The 19995-nt window shown below is 36.0% G+C and overlaps 1 pseudogene; it reads left to right on the top strand.

The window, feature by feature from the left end:
* The first annotated feature begins 2657 nt into the window (after positions 1–2657).
* LOC102880052 lies at positions 2658–4031 on the top strand (annotated as a pseudogene).
* Positions 4032–19995: the final 15964 nt, after the last annotated feature.

The following is a 19995-nucleotide window of genomic DNA, read 5'->3' as shown; positions in this document are numbered from 1 at the left end:
CCCCACCCCTGTCTTCCTGTCACTTATTTGTCAGCCTCCCTCACAACGCTGTGAATTTCCCATCCCCACGTCCAACATAAAACAGCCTGTGGCAACCCTACATGAGATATTCATCAACATTTGCTCAACCAAAGGGCGAAGAAATAAAACTCCAAGAGATAAAATGACTCTCCAGGGTCACGCACACTCACAAGGTGGTGGACCTGGGAATGAAGCACAAGTTCCACTTACCCCAATCCTGGGACTTAAAACACGGTGACATGCTGGCCCCTGACGTTCAGAGCAGGTGCTAAGGGAGAGAAGGTCCAAAGGGTTGCCTCTTCCCATCAGGTGAAGTAGAAATCATGAATGTCACGCCAAGTCATATTTCCCTATTTACCTTCTCGTGGGTTTGCAGACGGGCTGTTAGAACTGAGGGAGCGGGGAGGACTCCTGAGACAGCCAAGTGTTTGTGTCCATCAGTGTCTGTGCTGTACATTTCAAATGAATCAGTACCCTGGGAGAAGTTGGATGACACCCGGTGATGAGGGTGAAGTCAGGGCCAGATTTGAAGTCCATGGACACAGGTTTGAGTTCCAGCGAGGCCACCTGCTACTCATGTGCCTGGGGACACATGCACCAACCTCTCAGCCTCGGTTTCCTCAGGAAGTAGCGACACCCTCGGCCGAGGTGTGCATTGTGAAGACGACGCCTGTGCCCTACTTAGCCAGTCGACGTCGGCGTCACCATCAGACAAGTGCGCAATCCCCTCTTCAATTGCAACTCAGAAAGACCTGGAAGGGAGCGCCCCAGGCAGGACCCGCAGGGGAGAGCACGTCTCACCAAGAGGACGGCCTTTCGTAAGACTTGCCATGGAGAGAAAGGGATTGCATATCGATTCCATCAGACGTTGACGTGTGCCACAAAACCGCCACTGGGAATGTGAGGATGGGATCAGAGGACTGGATTTTGCACGTTAACGTTAGAGATGGGGATGGTGCAGGGTTCTCGGCAGCACAGGTTGTTCCGGGCAGGGCTGCCGTCCGGCTGCTGCGAACCCGTCCGGCCAGACCCGGAATTGCAGCCAGAGTAGTTCTGACTGGTCATGGCCTGTGCCATCCCAGGAGTCCAGAATTTTACAGTTGCCCTAGCTACCAAGACTTGCACCTGTGCTCTGACAGGCAAGGGACCTACAGAACCACCAAGCAGGCACTGAGTGTCCCAAAGCACCCTACTGAGGCAAGAACGGCGTCAGGGCGATGACCACAGACACCAGGGCCACAGGATCCCCAGGATGTGTGATGAAACACAGACTCCCTGCTCCTCCCCACGGGCAGACCCTCGCTCCTGAGCTTTCCCAAGAGGACAGCGACCCCGCATAAATGGGGTTCTTCCTAGTGATAACGATGACACTCTCATTTATATAGGAAGCCTTCCTTTGTACCAGGCACTGTGCCACGAGCTTTAAAGGCATGTATCTCATTTGGCCCTGCCAACAATGCCACAAAGTAGGTGCTGGGATCATCCCTACTTTACAGAAGCAGAAAGACAGTCAAAACGTAAAGAGATCAAGGCAAATCAAAACTACAAAAAGAGATCAATGCAAATCAAAACTACACCTGTTAGAATGGCTAATATCTAAGTGACAAGAAATAACAAGTGTTGATGAGGATGTGGAGAAAAGGAACCCCTCGTGCACTGTTGGTGGGACAGCAAACTGGTGCAGCTGCTATGGAAAACAGGTTGGAGGTTCCTCAAAAAATTAAACATAGAACTATCTCATGACACAGCAATTCCACTTCTGGCTATTTATCCAAATAAACCCAAAACACTGATTCAAGAAGATATCTGCACCCGTATGTTCACTGCAGCATTATTTACAATAGCCAAGTTATGGAAGCAAGCTAAGTGACTATTATAGATGGTTGTATAAAGAAGAGGTGGTATACATACAATGGAATGTTACTTGGCCATAAAAAAGAGTGAAATCTTACCATTTGCAACAACATGGATAGACCTAGAGGGTTTTATGCTAATTAAAATAAGTCAGAAAGATAACGATAGATACCATATGATTTCACTTGTATGTGGAATCTAAAGAACAAAAGAAATAAACAAAATAGAAAGAGATTCATAGATTCAGAGAACTAATTAATGGTTGCCAGATGGAAGGGGGTTGGTGGGATGGTTGAAAAAAGTGAAAGGATTAAGAAGTACAAATTGCTAAATACAAAAGTAGTCATGGGGATGTAAAGTACAGCATAGGGAATATAGTCAATAATATTGTAATAACTGTGTATGGTGGCAGATGGGTACTAGACTTATTGGAGTGATCACTTGGTAAGTTACGTAAATATCTAATCAGTATGTTGTATCCCTGAAACTAATATAATATTGTATGTCAACTGTAACTGAAAAAAAATAATAGCCACAAATGAAGATAATGCTTTTTTACAGAAAAATATCCACTGAAATCTTATTTATAATAAGGAAAATATAAGTTGTCTAAATATCTAACAGTGCCACATTGTTATATTGCAGTGGTATTATTAATAATAGTATAAATTTACCATAACTTATGCTTTCTTACTACAGGAACAAAATATATATGCTTTTTTGTAATGGGTTTGCTGTCAGAACACAGGTGTTATGAAAACCAACACTGTATCTAAGCCCAAATGTGAAAGGAAAGGACTCATATCAACATCATGGTCATTGGACACATAGATATCGGCAATTCTACCGTAACTGGTCACCAGATCTACAAATGTGGTGGGATTGAAAAAAGAACCATCGAAAAATTTGAGAAGGAGTTTGCTGTGATGGGGAAGGGCTCCTTCAAGTATGCCTGGGTCTTGGATAAATGGAAAGCTGAATGAGCGTGATATCACCATTGATATCTTCCTATGGAAATGTGAGACCAGCAAGTATTATGTGACCATCATTGCTGCTCCAGGACACAGAGACTTTATCAAAAACGTGATTACAGGCACATCACAGGCTGATTGTGCTGTCTTGATTGTTGCTGCTGGAGTTGGTGAATTTGAGGCAGGTATCTCCAAGAACGGGCAGACCATGAGAATGCCCTTCTGGCTTACACGCTGGCTGTGAAACAACTAATCATTGGTGTTCACAGTATGGATTCCGCTGAGCTGCCCTACAGCCAGAAAGGATATGAGGAAATTGTTAAGGAAGTCAATACCTACATTAAGAAAACCGGTTACGGCCCTGACACTGTAGCATTTGTGCTAATTTCTGGTTGGAATGGTGACAACATACTGGAGCCAAGTGCTAACATGCCTTGGTTCAAGGGATGGAAAGTCACCCATAAAGATGGTAACACCAGTGGAACCACGTTGCTCAAAGCTCTGGATTGCATCCTGCCACCAACTCATCCAACTGACAAGCCTTTGCGTCTGCCTCTCAGGATGTCCACAAAAAATTGGTGTATTGGTACTGTCCCTGTGGGCCGAGTGGAGACTGGTGTTCTCAAACCCAGTATGGTTGTCACCTTTGCTCCAGTTAATGTAACAACTGAAGTAAAGTCTATTGAGATGAACCATGAAGCTTTGAGTGAAGACAATGTGGGCTTCAGTGTCAAGAATGTGTCTGTCAAAGACATTCTTCGTGACAATGTCGCTGTTGACAGGAAAAATGACCCACCAATAGAAGCAGCTGGCTTCATGGTTCAGGCAATTATCCTGAACCACCCAGGCCAAATCAGTGTTGGATACACACCTGTGATGGATTGTCACACAGCTCATACTGCTTGCAAATTTGCTGAGCTGAAGGAGAAGATTGATTGTTGTTCTAGGAAAAAGTTGGAAGATGGCCCACAGTTTTTGAAATCTGGTGATGCTGCCATCGTTGATATGGTTCCTGGCAAGCCCATGTGTATTGAGAGCTTCTCTGATTATCCTCCTCTGGGCCGTTTTGCTGTTGGTGACATGAGACAGACAGTTGCTGTGGACATCATCAAAGCAGTGGACAAGAAGGCACCTGGAGATGACAGGGTCACCAAGTCTGTTCAGAAAGCTCAGAGGACTAAATGAATATTATCCCCAATACCTGCCACCTAGTTCTTAATCAGTGGTGGAAGAACAGTCTCAGAACTGCTGATTGGCCATTTATGTACAATAGTAAAAGAGTAGTTAATGATTACAATGAATTATAAAACGTTCAGAAGGAAAGGAGAATGTTTTATGAACCATTTGGTTTCTTCTCTGTGTGTGTGTGTATATGTGTGCCAGTTTTTAAGTTAAGAGTTTTAAAAATCAGTAGTTTTTAATGGAAACAACCAAAAATCTGTCACAGAATTTTGAGATCCATTAAAACAAAGTTTAATCAGAAAAAAGGAACAAAACATATACATATACTATTTTTTGTTATATGTCATTTCACTTAAAGCCACAGAATTTATCGATGACATTAAGTACTTTTTTTTTTTTTTCATCTACAGCACCTGGTCTTCCTAGGCGGTTTCCTATCCAAGTACAACCCGGCCCGATCCTGCTTAGCTTCCGAGATCAGACGTGTTCAGGGTGGCATGGCTGTAGACCATATGCTATTTTTTAAATCAGGTTATTTTGGTTTTTGCTATTGAGGTGTATGAGTTCCTTATACATTTTGTATATTAACCCTTTATCAGATATATGATTTGCAAGTATTTTCTCCCATTCTGTAGGTTGCCTTTTCATATTGTTTCTCCTTTGCTCTGCAGAAGCTTTTTAGTTTGTTGTTCCATGTTTATTTTTTTTTCTCTTTTTGCCTGTTTTTAGTGTTGTATCTAAAACATCATTGTGAAGGAGTTTTCTCCTAGGAATTTTATGGTTCCAGGTCTTACATTTATGTTTTTAATCAATTTTGAGCTAATTTTTGTATATGGCATATGATAAGGGTCCAATTTTTGCATGTGGTTATTCAGATTACTCAACATCATTTATTGAAGAGCTTATCCTTCTCCCGTTGTGTATTTTTGGCATGAATTTATTTCTGGCCTCTCTGTTCTGTTTCATTGGTCTATGTGTCCATTCTTATAACAAGATCATACTGTTTTAATTACTATAGCTTTGTAATATATTTCAAAATCAGGCAATGTGATGCCTCCAGCTTTGTTTTTCTTTCTCAAGATTGCTTTGGCTAGTTGGAATCTTTCTGTTTCCATATGAATATTAGGATTTTTTTTTATTTCTGTCAGAAATGCCATTGGAATTTTGATAGGTATTGCCCTGGATCTGTAGATCTCTTTGGGTGGTGTGGAGATTTTAACAATATTAATTCTTCCAATCCATGAACACAGGATCTTTCCATCACTGAGTGGAGCTGATGCTGGATCACAGGGCAGTTTTTAGATCTGCAGTAGGACTGAGATCGGCGGACTTTCCTTTTGGGGCACAGATGAGTGTGTCTGCTGCTGGTCCCTCGGCAAGCGGGCCAAACTACGGCAGAGACTGGCTGGAGCTGGGTCATGGGCCACTTCAGTGTCTACAACCAAGACTAAAATAGGAAGTCCTGTTACCCAAGGAATGGGCAGGCATGGTTCCTTCCATGTCCCTAGGTGGATGATGCTGGTAGCAGGACCAATTCCACACAGGTCAGTATGGGGGCAGGACATTTCTGGAACTGTTACTGGGACCACACATGGTGAGCCTAACACCTGGGCATGGGCTTTCCTTTTCAAAATGGCATTCCCTCAGTCTTCGGCTCCAATGAGTACTTGCAAGCTTCTACCTAGATCCCGAAACTCCCACAGAGGCACTTTTGTCTGTGCATGACTGCCAAACTTTGTTGCTGTAGGGGGATAAGTGCAGAGGATCTTTTATTTTGCCATCTTACTGATGTTTCTCTCTTACAGCATTTATTCAACATTATGCTAAATGTCCTAGCCAGTGTAGTAAACCAAAAATAAATAAATCAGTAAATGGATGTTTTGCAAATTAGAAAGAAAGAAATAACACCACCTTTATTCAATGATATCATGATCATGCATGTATAAAATTCCAGAAAATATACAAAACACCCTACCTTAACTAATCAGTAAATTTAGCAAGGTTGAAGGATACAGGATCAATATATAAAAATCAGTTCTATTTCTATATACCAACAATAAAAATTGGGAAATACAATTTCTAAAATAACCATTTATAACAACAAACATGAAATACATATGGATACATTTAACAAAATATATGAAGACTTCTACACTGCAAACCACAAAATATTTCTGAAAAAAATTAAGACTTACACACACACACTGAAAGGTATATCAAATTAATGGTTTGGACTCATAATTATTAAAATGTCAAATTTTCATATTAATCTATAGATTAAAGTTAATTCCAATAAAAATTCCAACAGGTTCATTTGTGGATTCGCCAACTCTGAAATTTATATTGAAATACAAAGGAACTAGAATAGCCAAAACAATTCTGAAAAAGATAATAAAATTTGGCAGGCCTTGTATTACAGTTTAAGATTTACTATAAAGTTATAGCAATCAAGACAATGTAGTATTAGGTAAAGATCAGACATAGATGAATGGAATAGAATAGAAGTATATTAAAAGACCCATGCATATATGGTCAATTGATTGTCTTTTTTAAGTCCAGAATTGTATTTGTGCATATACTGCCAATTGATTTTTTTTTTTTACAAAGGTAACAAGGTCATTCGGTGGGTAAAGGATAGTCTTTTCCAACTACTGGTGCTAGAACAACTGAATAACCAAAAGTAAAACAATAAGCATCAACACTTTTTTTAAACCACTAAAAAAATTAACTTCAAATATATCACATATCTAAAAACATCAAAGATATTCTATAAAATTTGCAGAGAAAAACACAAGGAAATTCTTGTGAACATAGGTTTAGGCAAAAATTTCTTAGGACCAGGAACATTAACTGCAAAGAAAGATGGTAAGTTGGGTTTTATTGAATTAAAATGTCTTCTCTTGAAAATATCCAGTTAAGTAAATGAAAAGGCAAGCCACAGACTGAGAAAAAATATTAGCAATACTTATGTATGACAAAAGACTTGTATGTAGAATATAAAATAACTCTTATAAATTGATAATAAGAAAAACAGTCCAAAATATTTGCAAAGATTTGAGCAGAATCTTTACAAAAAGAAATACATGATAAGTCAAAATGTTCATAGCCACTAATCAGGGAAATGCAGATTAAATAAAATCACAATGATTTGTTCCAACACACCTACTAGAATGACTAAATTTAAAAGGGTAAAGATATTGGTGAAGAGCAACTAGAACACATATACACTGCTGGCAGTAATGTAAAATTATATTACCACTTTGAAAACAGTTTGATACTTTCTTAAAAAGTTAAAAATATAACTACCATATGATCCATTATTCTACTACTATGTATGTACGTAAGAAAAATGGAAATATATGTCCCTAAAAAGGCTTTGAAATACATGTTCATAGCAGCTTTATTCATAATAGCCAATCTGGAAGCAACTCAAATGTCCATTAACAGATAAATGCATAAACAAATTTTGGTATATCTATACAGTTGAGTACTACTAGTAATGAAAAAGGAATGAACTATTGATATGCACAACTGCATTAACGAATCTCAAAAACATGCTGAGTGAAAGAAGCCAGATACAAAAAAGCACATACTATATGATCACATTTATATGAAATTCTAGAAGAGGCAAAACTCCTCTATGGTACCGTAAAGCAGATTAGTGTTTGCCTAAGGCTGGAGGTGGTGGAGATTGAATTCAATAGGGCATGAGGGAACTTTCTGAGGTGATAGAAATTTTCTATTCTTTCACAATGGTGTTATTTTTTAGGTGTATACAGTTGACAAAAGATGAAATATACAGTTGAAGTAGGCTCATTTTGTTGTAAGTAAATGATTTTACAAAAATTAAAAGTGACAGATAAGCAACATGAAAAACAGTGTTTTCAATTTATTGCTCTCTTATTACCTAAAATAAATTTACAGCTTCTAAAGAGAAACCATTCACCCTTTCCTCACCTATCTTTTCTAACAACTGTTTCATTTTTTTAAAATGTTGGAACAGCTATGCCCTGAGAGAAGTTTTTTTTTTCTTTTTTTTTTTAATATGTGGATGCTCTGCTATAATACCAAATTAGATTGCATTGAAAAATAAAGCACCGTAGTCGTGTGTAACTCAAAGGCTATTTCCTAACACCAAAGGTTATTTCCTAACACCGGAGGCAGTTTTCAATTGTCTGCATGGTGAATTAGTTCTGTAGCCCCTATTCATAATAAGAGTCTTACTTGTTTTATACAGCTGATGAAGCTGAAAATGGGCCTGTGCTTTGGAGGTATAGTTTCTTATTTGGGCTTCATAGAAGAAAGTTTATTTCATCATTTTTAAATTAAAAAGTTAATTTAAAAAACAAATATATTCCAAGTTCCTACTTAGTGGAATACCCAGAGCATGCCACATTTATTTGAAACTGTCTCAGCAGACTCTTGATTATTTCAAGAATAAAGCTTGGAGAGGCTCCTAGAAATCCTTTAGTAAGAGAAGCACAAGACTTATATTGCATATGTATTAGCAGCAAGGATATGGGCATTCCACTTCTCTCTTCAGATTCGCTAATATTTTTTTTTCTTACTGTGTATAAATATTCCAGCAAGCAAATACCAGTGAACATGTTTGCTTTTGCTACTAGGATTCTAGCTATAAAAGTATTTTCATTCTATCTAGTTTTTATTTCTCTCGATGCTGGAAGAACGACAGTGAATGTCAATCAACTTCATTCATTACTTTCTACATGTGCCCTCCTGGTTGAGATTTCAGAAATCTTACTGAAGGAAATAAAATAGGTATTACATTTTAAGTAACTGTACCAGAAAAAAGAGATGAGAAGGTCTCTTGTGAATAATCTTTATAAGATAATCCTGTGTATTTGGTATCATTTCCATCTGAAGCCTCACATTTTTCCATAAAAATACCAGAAATCTATTGTCACAAGGCAGGAAACTACTTATTAGTGTATAGTACTATTTTTCTTGTTATAAAGTTTTTCACATATTTTTATAACCTGCCTTTCTATAATTGTGTACATATCTGTGTGCACGTGCAGCCTTATATGTGCACTTGCACAGCTGTGTATTGGAGAAGTAATATTCAAATCTTTATTTGTTCTTTTACAATTCTTATTAACTGTGCTTCTGCAGTTAGAGATTATGTGGAAGCAGACATTTTCAGCAATTTTTGTTGAAATAATGCAGTTTGGTGTAACCAACTCATGTTTGATCTGTTTATGCTACCCAAATCACAGGAAATATGCTCTTCAATGAGTAAAAATAATGTTATGCATAGAATAGGTGGTCTATCACTTAATAGACATTTATCTGGCATCTGTTACTGTCAAGCAAAGATAAATATGATACTTGCTTTCAAAGGACTAATCAATGAGAGATTTGTATGGGAACATGTAGAATTCAAGTTTACTGAAAAAAAATATAATAATGATACTGATAAATTTGTAGTATGTCAGATTAAGCAGGAGTCATAGAGAAGATGCAGCATGTCCTTCTGCAATAGCCCATTTGCGTGTTCACTTAGACACTTGAACACTAGCAATGACTGAAAAGTTGCTAACTCTTAAAAAGGTTCATTACATCATTGGTCAGCTGTTAGAAAGAATTTTTCTTACAGTAAATCAAAATCTATTGCTCTGTGAACTCTACAGACTAGTCTTGTTATTCCTTCAGAGGCCATAAGAAACAAATCTAAGTATACTTTTGCTTTGAAAATATTATTCACTTCAAGCTTTCATTATATTGAAAAAAGAGGCTAAAAAACCCTTTATTCATACAGTCACTATCACTGAGAGAAATATTAATTTTTATGCTCAAAAAAAGCATGTCGTTTTCTTTTTAAGTACCATGAAAGAGCCATGTTTTGAATATTTAAAATGCCAAATATTGAGTAAACTCAGGACTTAAAGTATATGGATTTGATTTTTATTAAAAGAAGACAAAGAAATCAAGGAAAATACCATTTATTGACTATCTTTTGGGCAACTGAGAACTATGCTAAATACATACACATATGTTGACAACCAATGTTGTGAGGTGATATTTATTTTCACTTTTCAGATAAGAACAATCAAACTCAATAATTGTTACTATTTTTTTTTGATCTGTTTGAGTTTCTCTTTGAGACTCTGCCTGAGCTTTGCTTGCTGTTGCACTCACCTCCACTGTCTTCTTCTTTAGTCACAAAGCCTGTAATCATAAAGTCTGGCCTACCAGTTTAACTCCCCCAGTTATCAGATGTTCTCCCTGCCCTTTTCCAGAGTCATTAGGTGCCTGAACTCCACCAGCAGGGAGTGTCTGAAATTGCTTGTGCTTTCATGTGACCTGGCCAATGTCATAGTCACTCATATTCCCACTAAGCTGCAGCCTTCTCTGAGACCTTCATTATGTCAGAGTAGTCCGAAAAGCTGGGCTCCTACCTAGAGTCTTCTCTGAAACTGAGACTGCTTTACTGGAAGCCTAATCCCCAATATCACTAGTTGCCTTCTAGGTGTCCTGCTCTAAATGAGTTGATCACCTACAATTAGAAATCTGTTGCCCTTTTGACTATATTCATTTAGTGATTAATTACATAAATATGCAATAGAGCATCTCCTATGCCAGGACTATGGATGAACACACATACAGGAGCACAGTCTAATGAGGTGAGAGAAGTAGTGCCCATATCAATTGTCTGTTGTTACAAAATTAGGGAAGCAAAGCAATTCAGCAGTAGCTGGGAGTGGTGATAGGGATGCTTCCCCAGAGGTGACACTTGTAACTGAGTCTGATTTAAATGCAGCTTATTTAGATAGAGGGCATGAATGACATTTGAAATGAGAGAAACTGCACATGCACAGCCCCTAAGCAGAAAAATTGCAGAATGCTTGGAACACGTAGTATTGGGGGAAGAAATGTTTGGGATGATTGGAGAAGTAGGCAGGCGCCAAGTTACAGAGGACCTTGTCCTCATGCTCAAGAGTTTAGACTTGGCACACTGGCATGACATGGAAACCCCCTTTCACACCTTATCATTGGCCTAGAAACCCTTGGACTTTAAATCTAGAATTCAAAGTCTAATGCTGGGGCATTCTTTTCACCCCCAATCCTCACTTTCATTCTCCAGACCGCAATACTTTGGAGCCCTGGCTCTCTTCTTTTCCCCATTTATCACTATTGTTGATCTACCGGCACACTAATCAGCAGATCAGGGCTGCCTTACCCAAAAAAGAACTTGGAAGATTGGCCCACATTCTCATAATTCTTAGACTTGCTATACAGTGTTCATAGGGAGGGGATGAAAAAGTTTAATTTATAAGAGATTCACATGTTCCAAAAAATAATTTTTTAAAAAAAGCACAATAGATTTTATACTAGTCTTATTTTGAAGATTGAGTTCCTTTAGCTCAGAGCAACTGCGCAGGCTAAGAAGTCCAATTTCTCTCTCTCTCTCTCTCTCTCTCTCTCTCTCTCTCTCTGTGTGTGTGTGTGTGGTATGTTTTCATTTTCCTGGCTGGAAAGAAAAAAATCTAGGCTTTCTGGGGTTTAACATAAAAAACCTGGCAACCTTCTGGCTGGGCTTGGCTAGAGGCATAGCATGATGAGAGGCCGAAATTCCATATACTCCAGCAAGAGCTCTTTGTTAGAATGTCTTCATGGGAGTTGACTGCATTGTTAACTATGGCTGAATACTACTCATCACTACATTTAAGAAGTAAGTAAGCCTGCTAAAAACTGCCTGAGTCATCGTTAAAAAAGATAGTGGCGACAAAGATGTGGTTTACTTGTTATTTGAAATACTATATAATGCTTTATTTAGTTCTCAAGTAACGGTTCCTTAGCATTCTATAGAAGCAGGCATTGCAGTAATCCATGCATTTGAAGAGAAATCTGTGAATCTGTTAAGATATTCATAGTCATACCACTTTTAAACCCACTTTCTGAAACAATCTTACTTACTGTATATTATGATATTTAGTAGAAAAGGGAAAAACAGCTTTTGGTGGTGTTAATGTTGGTATCAAGTTTTTAAATAGAAAACATCCAATTTCCATGGATTTAATCATGAGTACCATGCAGGGATGAAAAAGAAATAATCATCCTCACTCCTCTTGCTTCTGTTTCTATAACCTCAAGGTTGAAATGAGAGCGTCACGGAAACATAAAAATAAAGCTACGCCATGTTTTGCTGACTTTTTAAATGATATGACTTCAAGATTTTGTGGGTGGCAAGGTGGAGAAGAAAGATTGTGTCCATGGCCAGCATTCCTAATATCAGTCTGTCACCTATGACATCCTTCGTATGTCATCTTTGAACTGTTGTTTAGCCCATAAAATGCAATGTGGCCACCTCCCATGTCTTGCTGAACCTACATGATCCCCAGATTATAGTCAGGGATTATAGACTGACCCTAGCCTAGGTATGAGGGATACAAAAGGTCTGGGGTCAGGAAACATGTGCTTAGTACAATCTCTGTCTGACCCATACTAACATGCTTACCCCAGTTTCCAGGACTTACATAATTATAGCCATTCTTGCTCTGAGAAAGGATTTTCAGCATTTTTAAAAAGTACATACAAAACAAGTTAAATTTTACAAATTAATCATTTTTGAAAATTAATACATCATGAACATGAAAAAAATATATGAATTATATATATGAATATATATGAACTGTATATATAATTAAATACTTAAAGTTCTGGAAGGTAGTACCCCTCAATAGAAGTTGTCTTTAGTTAGAGGGGTTGGAGTTATATTTTTACACCTATTTTTTACATTTTATAATGTGTTTTGCAATGAACAGTTATTACTTTTATAATAATTAAAATATACCTGATATTTAAGAGGAATGAGAAAACAGTATGAGGAAATTTAAAGAAGGAAAACATAAAATAAAACCAGTGTTGAGTTTAATATACAAAATAAATTCTACTAGTTACTGTGAACTTGCATGTATTCATTCATTTGACAAATATTTTTGTTCATCTACCATTTGCTAGGAATTGGGAGGTATAGAGTTAAAGAAGATACTTTTTTCTCTGCTTTCATTGAACTTACTTTCTAGAGGGGAAGGCAGATATTAATCAAATATGCATACAAATAAATAAAAATGTATATTTATGGTAAGTATTTGAACGAATGAGTAATTATGCAAGCATACAATAAAAGAAATACCTTGTTTGGTTTGGAAGTTATGTTGTTTATTCATTGATTAATTGAATATAACACTTTGCTATTTGGGAGCCATATATTTGCCTCTGAGCTTCCTAGTAGCCAAAGAAAACAAGAAAAATGATTTCTTGTATGACACAAAGGCTTGAAAAGATGATACTCTTCAACAGCATTAACAGTGTCTCTACAGTAAATATGAGTCTATTACCAACCACTATGTATTGGGTTCTTGTATTGCATTTCATTGCTGGAGTTTCCATTCTGAAACCTCAATCACTCAAAAATTATATGACATCGGAGGATCATAGCTCCTCCAATTTTATTTCCAGTTAGTTGCATACTAACTATCTGGACATTAGCCCAACACTTGATACTTCCTCCCTAAATAGGTTCTTTATTTAGACCTCCCTTTAGGATAGGTTTTAGCATTATGGAAAAATGTTCTCATGCCTAGAATTTGTGGCTTCTGGTTCAATATACCCGCTAAAAGCCATGTCCATCTCTCAAGCCAACTCTTAACAACACTTAGCAATAAAACATTGATAAAGACGATAGTCATTCTCATTAATGAGTACTTACTAAGGAACAGGCACAGTGCTAAACACTTTATATATGACATTTAACTTAATTCCTTTTTAATATTTATTAAATTTATTGGGGTAACATTGGTTAATAACATTACATAAATTTCAAATATACTTAATTTCACATAACCCTGTGAGATTGAAAACTATTTTTGTCTCTATTTTTAAGATGAGGAAATTAAGTCATAGAAATGGAAAAATAGAATGCTCAAGGTCACATATTTATTACATGGTCAAGCTGAGTTGTGAACCAAAGGTCATACACCAAACCATCAAGCTTTCTCTAGTTCCTGTCACTGGTAATCTGTCAACGCCTATTTTTCAAGGAAGGCCCTCTCTGAACCATTTCAGCCCTCTGGCTATGCAATGATTGATATACTAATTCATTCATTCATTCAACTAATATTTATTGAGAATGTCTTATGAGCAAGCGGTATGCTAACCATTAGGAATATGATGGCAGACAATATAGACATACTTGCTGACATACACTCACTCAAGCATGTAATTACAAGCTGTGATAAATGTTATGTAGGAAAGTCTACACAGGAGAACCTAATATAATCTGTAATGTTAGGGACTTGAGATCTGAAGAATGGATAGTAATTAAACAGGTGGCGGAGTAGGGGCTGCAGTTGGAGAGTGTTTTAAGCAGAAGGAATAATTTGTGAGAAAGCTTTGAGATTGTAAGGAATGTACTCAGTTGAGGAAATGAAATAAAACCTTTACAGTTGAAGTAAAGGGACAATGGAGAGAGAGGTATAATATAAGGTAGGAGAGTTTCACAAGATGATAGCTCTGCTCATATAAGCCCTATGAGTAGACAGCATTATGATTTTTTTTTTAATCTGAAGACTAATAGAAAGCTATGGATGAGCTTTAAGTAGGTGGATGTCATGCAAAGATTTGTTTTATTTTGTTTTTAAACTTGTAAACAATTTTGGAAAACACATTAGAAAAGGACATAAATAGAGGTGAGGAAAACTAGTCAGGACAATACTGCAGGCAACTGATTGGCAGCAGAGGCCCCTGCTTCTATTCTATTTTTTGATTGATATATAATTGACATATAACATGGTGTAAAATTAAGATGTATAACTTGTCGATTTTTTGAAATATATAATCTTTATTTATTTTTATTTTTCAATTACAGTTGGCATCCAATATTATTTTATATTAGTTGCAGGTGTACAGCACAGTGGTACATTATATATTACTATATGATTACCACTGTAGCATTAACTAACACCCCTATCAGGTCACATAATTATCATTTATTTTTTGTGGTGAGATTTAAGATCCAGTCTCTTAGCAACTCTGAAGTATATAACACAATATTGTTGACTATAATCACTATGCTGTGCATTAGGTGTCCAGAACTTGTTCATCTTCTAGTTGCAAGTTTGTAGGCTTAAACAACACCTCCCCTATCTCTATTCTAATGCCTGGATTTTCAGGGTAATATAACAGTTGGACAGGATCCTACTTGCATGTATCCCATTTGAATAATCTAATAATTTAGACATACCCTGTAATGAAGAAATTAATTAATTTGGTCAAATAACTGGTTATTTTGGAAATAATTTAGCTAGCAATAAATCAAATAGTCACAAACTAAATGCAACTTACATGTACATATGATGCAACTCAATACAGCCTTTAAGCTCCACATTTGCATAGAATAAATGGACAGATCAATTCTTTCTAGTATACTCAATTTAATTCAATAATTTGTAAGCAAAAATCAAGCAATGTAACCTCTGTCACTGTCTATCTCATAGCTTAAAGATTTTGGGTAAATCCTCAGACCTTAGTGGTTTACTTCCCTTCTTTTGTCTGGACTTCTCTCTCATGTGGTGTAAATTGGTACAGCAACTATGGAAAACAGTATGTAGGTCTCTAAAAAATTAATAATATTATTACTACATGACCCAGCAATCCCTCTTCTGGGTATCTACCCTCAAAATTTGAAAACATTTATCTGTAAAGATATATACATTCCGATGTTCAGAGCAGCGTTATTCATGATGGCTGAGACATGGAAAGAACTGAAGTCTCCTTAGATAGATACAGAAGATGTGGTACATATATACAATGGAATATTACTTAGCCACAAGGAAAGATGAAATACTGTCACTTGTGACAACAAGGTTGGATCTTGACATAATCATGCTAAGCGAAATAGGCTAGACAGAAAAAAAAAATTGAGAAGCATGATTTCACTCATATGTGGGATATAAAACTGAAAGCAACAAATGAACAAGACAAACAAACATGACAGACAAGCAGAGACTCATAGACACAGACAACAGTTTAGTGGTTACCAGAGGGAAGGGGGAGTGGGGGGAGGTAGATAATGGTAAAGGGAGTCAAATGGTGACAGAAGGAAATTTAACTCTGAGCAGTGAACGCACAATGCAATATACATATGATGTATTATTGAATTGACACTTGCAACCTATATAATTTTATTAATCAATGTCACCACAATAAATTTAGTAAAATACAAAAAAATAATAAATTGCTAAGTGGTGGTAGGGGATGCTTATGCCTTATTCTGGCATTGTGGAAGTTGTATCTGGTCATTGCCAGCTGTAGATTGAGTTTTCTCCTGCCTCTCAATTTCTGGGCATCAGCATCCATCCTCAGGCACAATGCCCAATGCACAGCAGGGATTTATTAACATAGTATTGTTTGGTTAAATCACAAACAGCATTTTGAGACCTCACATTTAGATTATTCGCATGAATTTCTTGCAGACTGGATGATGTTGTAACCATTCTGTAACATCCTTCCAGAATAATGCCTTATAAAGAATAGCTATTTCACAAATATTTGATGAGCAGATTTGAATCATTTATTCTCTAAAACTTCCATAAAATATTGTGCAGCTCTTGCTGTATTTGGTAGGAAGATAAAGGGTAGAAGCTAGGGGTGAAGAGGTTTCAATCGACACAATATCTCCCTGTACATTCACAGATTTGATTTATGTCTGTAATTTGCATATCTAAGCTTCACTAGGCTGTGAGTATAAAATGAGGTCACATTGGCCTTCTTTCCTTATTAAATTTTAATGCTCAATTTACAAGAGCTCAAGCTTCTACTGACTCGAATGTAAGAATGCCCCAAACACAGAATACACCAGTTGTTCCTGGAGAACTACAGTTATCATGTATATGTTCACGGCTCATCTGTGGTGTTCTTCCTTTCCTGTTCTCATGCCTCCTAGACAGTGGCCACTATTTGGGACATCGCATAAAGAAAACTCACTACTACCAGTATCAAAGTGTCCTTCTAGTACCTAGGGCACTTTATCTCAGTGTTCACAAGAAGCATAAAGCGGCGCTTAATTTTCTTCAAACCTGGGAAAATTTACTCTTCCCTTGATTTGCTGTCTAATTTTGTCACCTGGGCCCTGAAGTGACAGTGTTGAAATCCAGCGTCTCACAGATTAACTCAGGAATGGAGTCCCTTCAACTGCTTCAAATTATTTATCACAACAATTTATGCAATCAAACAATAACACTTAGTATTTGCATTTCCTATCTCCAATTAACAGGTATCTTTTTGAGTAAAAAAACCATAAAGGACACACTTGCCATAGGCATTTGCAGAATGAAAGCATACTGTCTTAGATTTATTAATGAGAAATTTGAGAGAATTTATTTCCAGGATTCAAGTGCATGTCCAGGTTACATACAGTGAATTTTATTTAAAATTCCTTTTTCTTTTCCTTGAATGATGTAGCTAATCATTTCAACTTCTCACTAAACTGTTCAACAATAGAATATCTATATTTAAATAACACTAATAAATTAATGATTTATCATAGACATGTAACGATAATAAGAACATACCTATCTATAAGACAAAAGAGAAAATAGTCTATATTTTATTTAGAGATATTTAAGATCTTTATAGGAAAGCCAATGTAAATGAGAACAATAATGCAATTTCAATTTACTAACTGCCAAGTGGAGAATAAACAGGATGTGAAAGGCATGAGAGTGGGGGTGGGGGAAAAATTGCATAATTAGCAACCTCAGTAATTATTCTTTATCCATTATTTTTAAGTTATAATTACTTATCATGTTAAAAGACTATAGAAAAAATTGCTACAATGAAATATGTAATCTATTTCTTCATCAGAAGTATATGTATTTATTGAAATATTGAGATAAGCAAAGAAACTTTCTCTCATTAATAATTAGAACTTCTGTACAATAACAGTGTCATTAACTTCTACCTTCTATATTGTGTTCTTAGCTTGCCTAACCATGTCCTTTACCACTGGCATTTTGTAAAATTATGCAATTGTTTCAGGTGTACAATTCAGCAGTAAGGTGTATATATACATCGCATTGTGTGTTCACTGCCCATGCAAATCACTTTGCTTTAAAGAAATAATTGTTGTCCTGGTCTCGCACATAGAGATTCTGATTGAATTGATATGTAGTGTGTGGCTTGGACTTTGGGAGACTTAGCAACAACCCCAGGAGATTCTAACACACAGTCAAGTTTGAGGATCTGTGTTCTAGAGTTAGAGATTTTCTAAAATAACACCTCCACTCTCATGATAAGTCTTGTTAACTATATGGAGACAGGATTTTATAAGGTTTAAGAGTACATGTTCTGAATTTTGACTAAGCTGGAGCTTTCACTGTACCATGTCACATAAGTTACTTTATGCAAATTATGCTTCAGTTTTCTCATCTGTATAAGAAGGAGGGCAATGTTACCAACCTCAGATTTGAAATGAAGATCAAATTAAATCAATATTGTAAAGTATTCAGCAGAGTCAGGCATATAAAGTACATTCAATATCAATTAGCAATTTATAAATTTACTTATTATTAATTAAATAATACACATAGGTCATATATCAAAGCACTGAACACACAAAATGTTTGTTAGTATTATGTTATTATTATTATCATTATTTAAAATACATAGGTCATAATTGCCTTCTGTGGTCACATCACCAAATGTAAGCCCTGTGCAGTAGCCAATTTTTAAAGAGCTTAATTAAGAGATAAATCTATTGCTATAAATCTATTACTGCACTTAAAATATAGAGTAGAATGAAACACCTCACCTTTTTAAAGTTGAATTTGGATAACATCCCAGGTCATCCATTTTCATTTCCTAAAGACAGCTCTAATAATTAAGCTAAGAATTAATTAGGAGATATTATATGCTATGGATATATATAGAAGAGTTAACTTTCCTGTTTTAGGTAAAGAAATTGTTTTTTGTATTTATTTTAATGTTTTAAAAGAAGTGAAAGACTTTTCATATGCACTTGAAAGTGATGTCTAAACAAGTAATATCTAAAAGAAAGGGAAATAAATAACAGAAATAATGAAATTAAGATGTTTGTGTCAAATTTTTATTTGGAAAATACCAGGCTCCAACTGATCCGATGTTATATCTATTGTGTATGCTTAGTTTTATAATATTTTTTTATTTTGAAATTATTTTATAATTACAGAAAAGTTGCAAAAATAGTACAAATTTTCCCCATATACTGGTATTTCCTTCAGTTTCCTCTAATGTTAACATCTTACATAGCCTCAGTACGATGATCAAAACTAAGAAATTAACATTATTAACTAATCTCCAGAATTAATCTAGATATAACCATATTTTCCCCTAATGTTCTCTTTCTGTTTCAGGATCTATTGCAGGACACCACATTTAATTTAGTTGACACGTCTCGTTACTCTCCTTCAATCTGTGTCAATTCCTAAGTTTTTTTTTTGGTCTTTTCGATCTTAACAATTTTGAAAAGTAACTGTCAGTTGTTTTGTAGAATACCCTTTAATGTGGGTAAATCTGGTGTTTTCTTGTGATTAGACTGTGGTTATAAATTTTTAGGAAGAATACTATAGAGGTGGAGTATCCTTCTCAGTGTAACAAATCAGGGGATACATGAGGTGGATATATCTTATTTCTGTTAATGTTAACCTTAATCCCTTTGTTAAAGAAGTATCTGATGAATATATCCATATAAAGTTACAACTATCCCCTTTGTATTTCAAAATATCTTGAGGGGATTCTTTAAGACTATGCAAATATCCTGTTTCTCCTCAAATTTTTGTTCTATAACTTTAGAAGTCATTGGTAGATCTTGTTTGCTACAATTATTAATTAGTGTTATAATGGTGATGGTGATTTTTTTCCTCATTATTTCCCTCATTCCTTCCACATTTATTAATCGGAATTCTTC

Source organism: Pteropus alecto, unplaced genomic scaffold (assembly GCF_000325575.1).
Source record: "Pteropus alecto unplaced genomic scaffold, ASM32557v1 scaffold139, whole genome shotgun sequence".
In the NCBI taxonomy this organism is placed as follows: Eukaryota; Metazoa; Chordata; class Mammalia; order Chiroptera; family Pteropodidae; genus Pteropus; species Pteropus alecto.
This window is presented reverse-complemented; position numbering and strand designations above follow the sequence as displayed.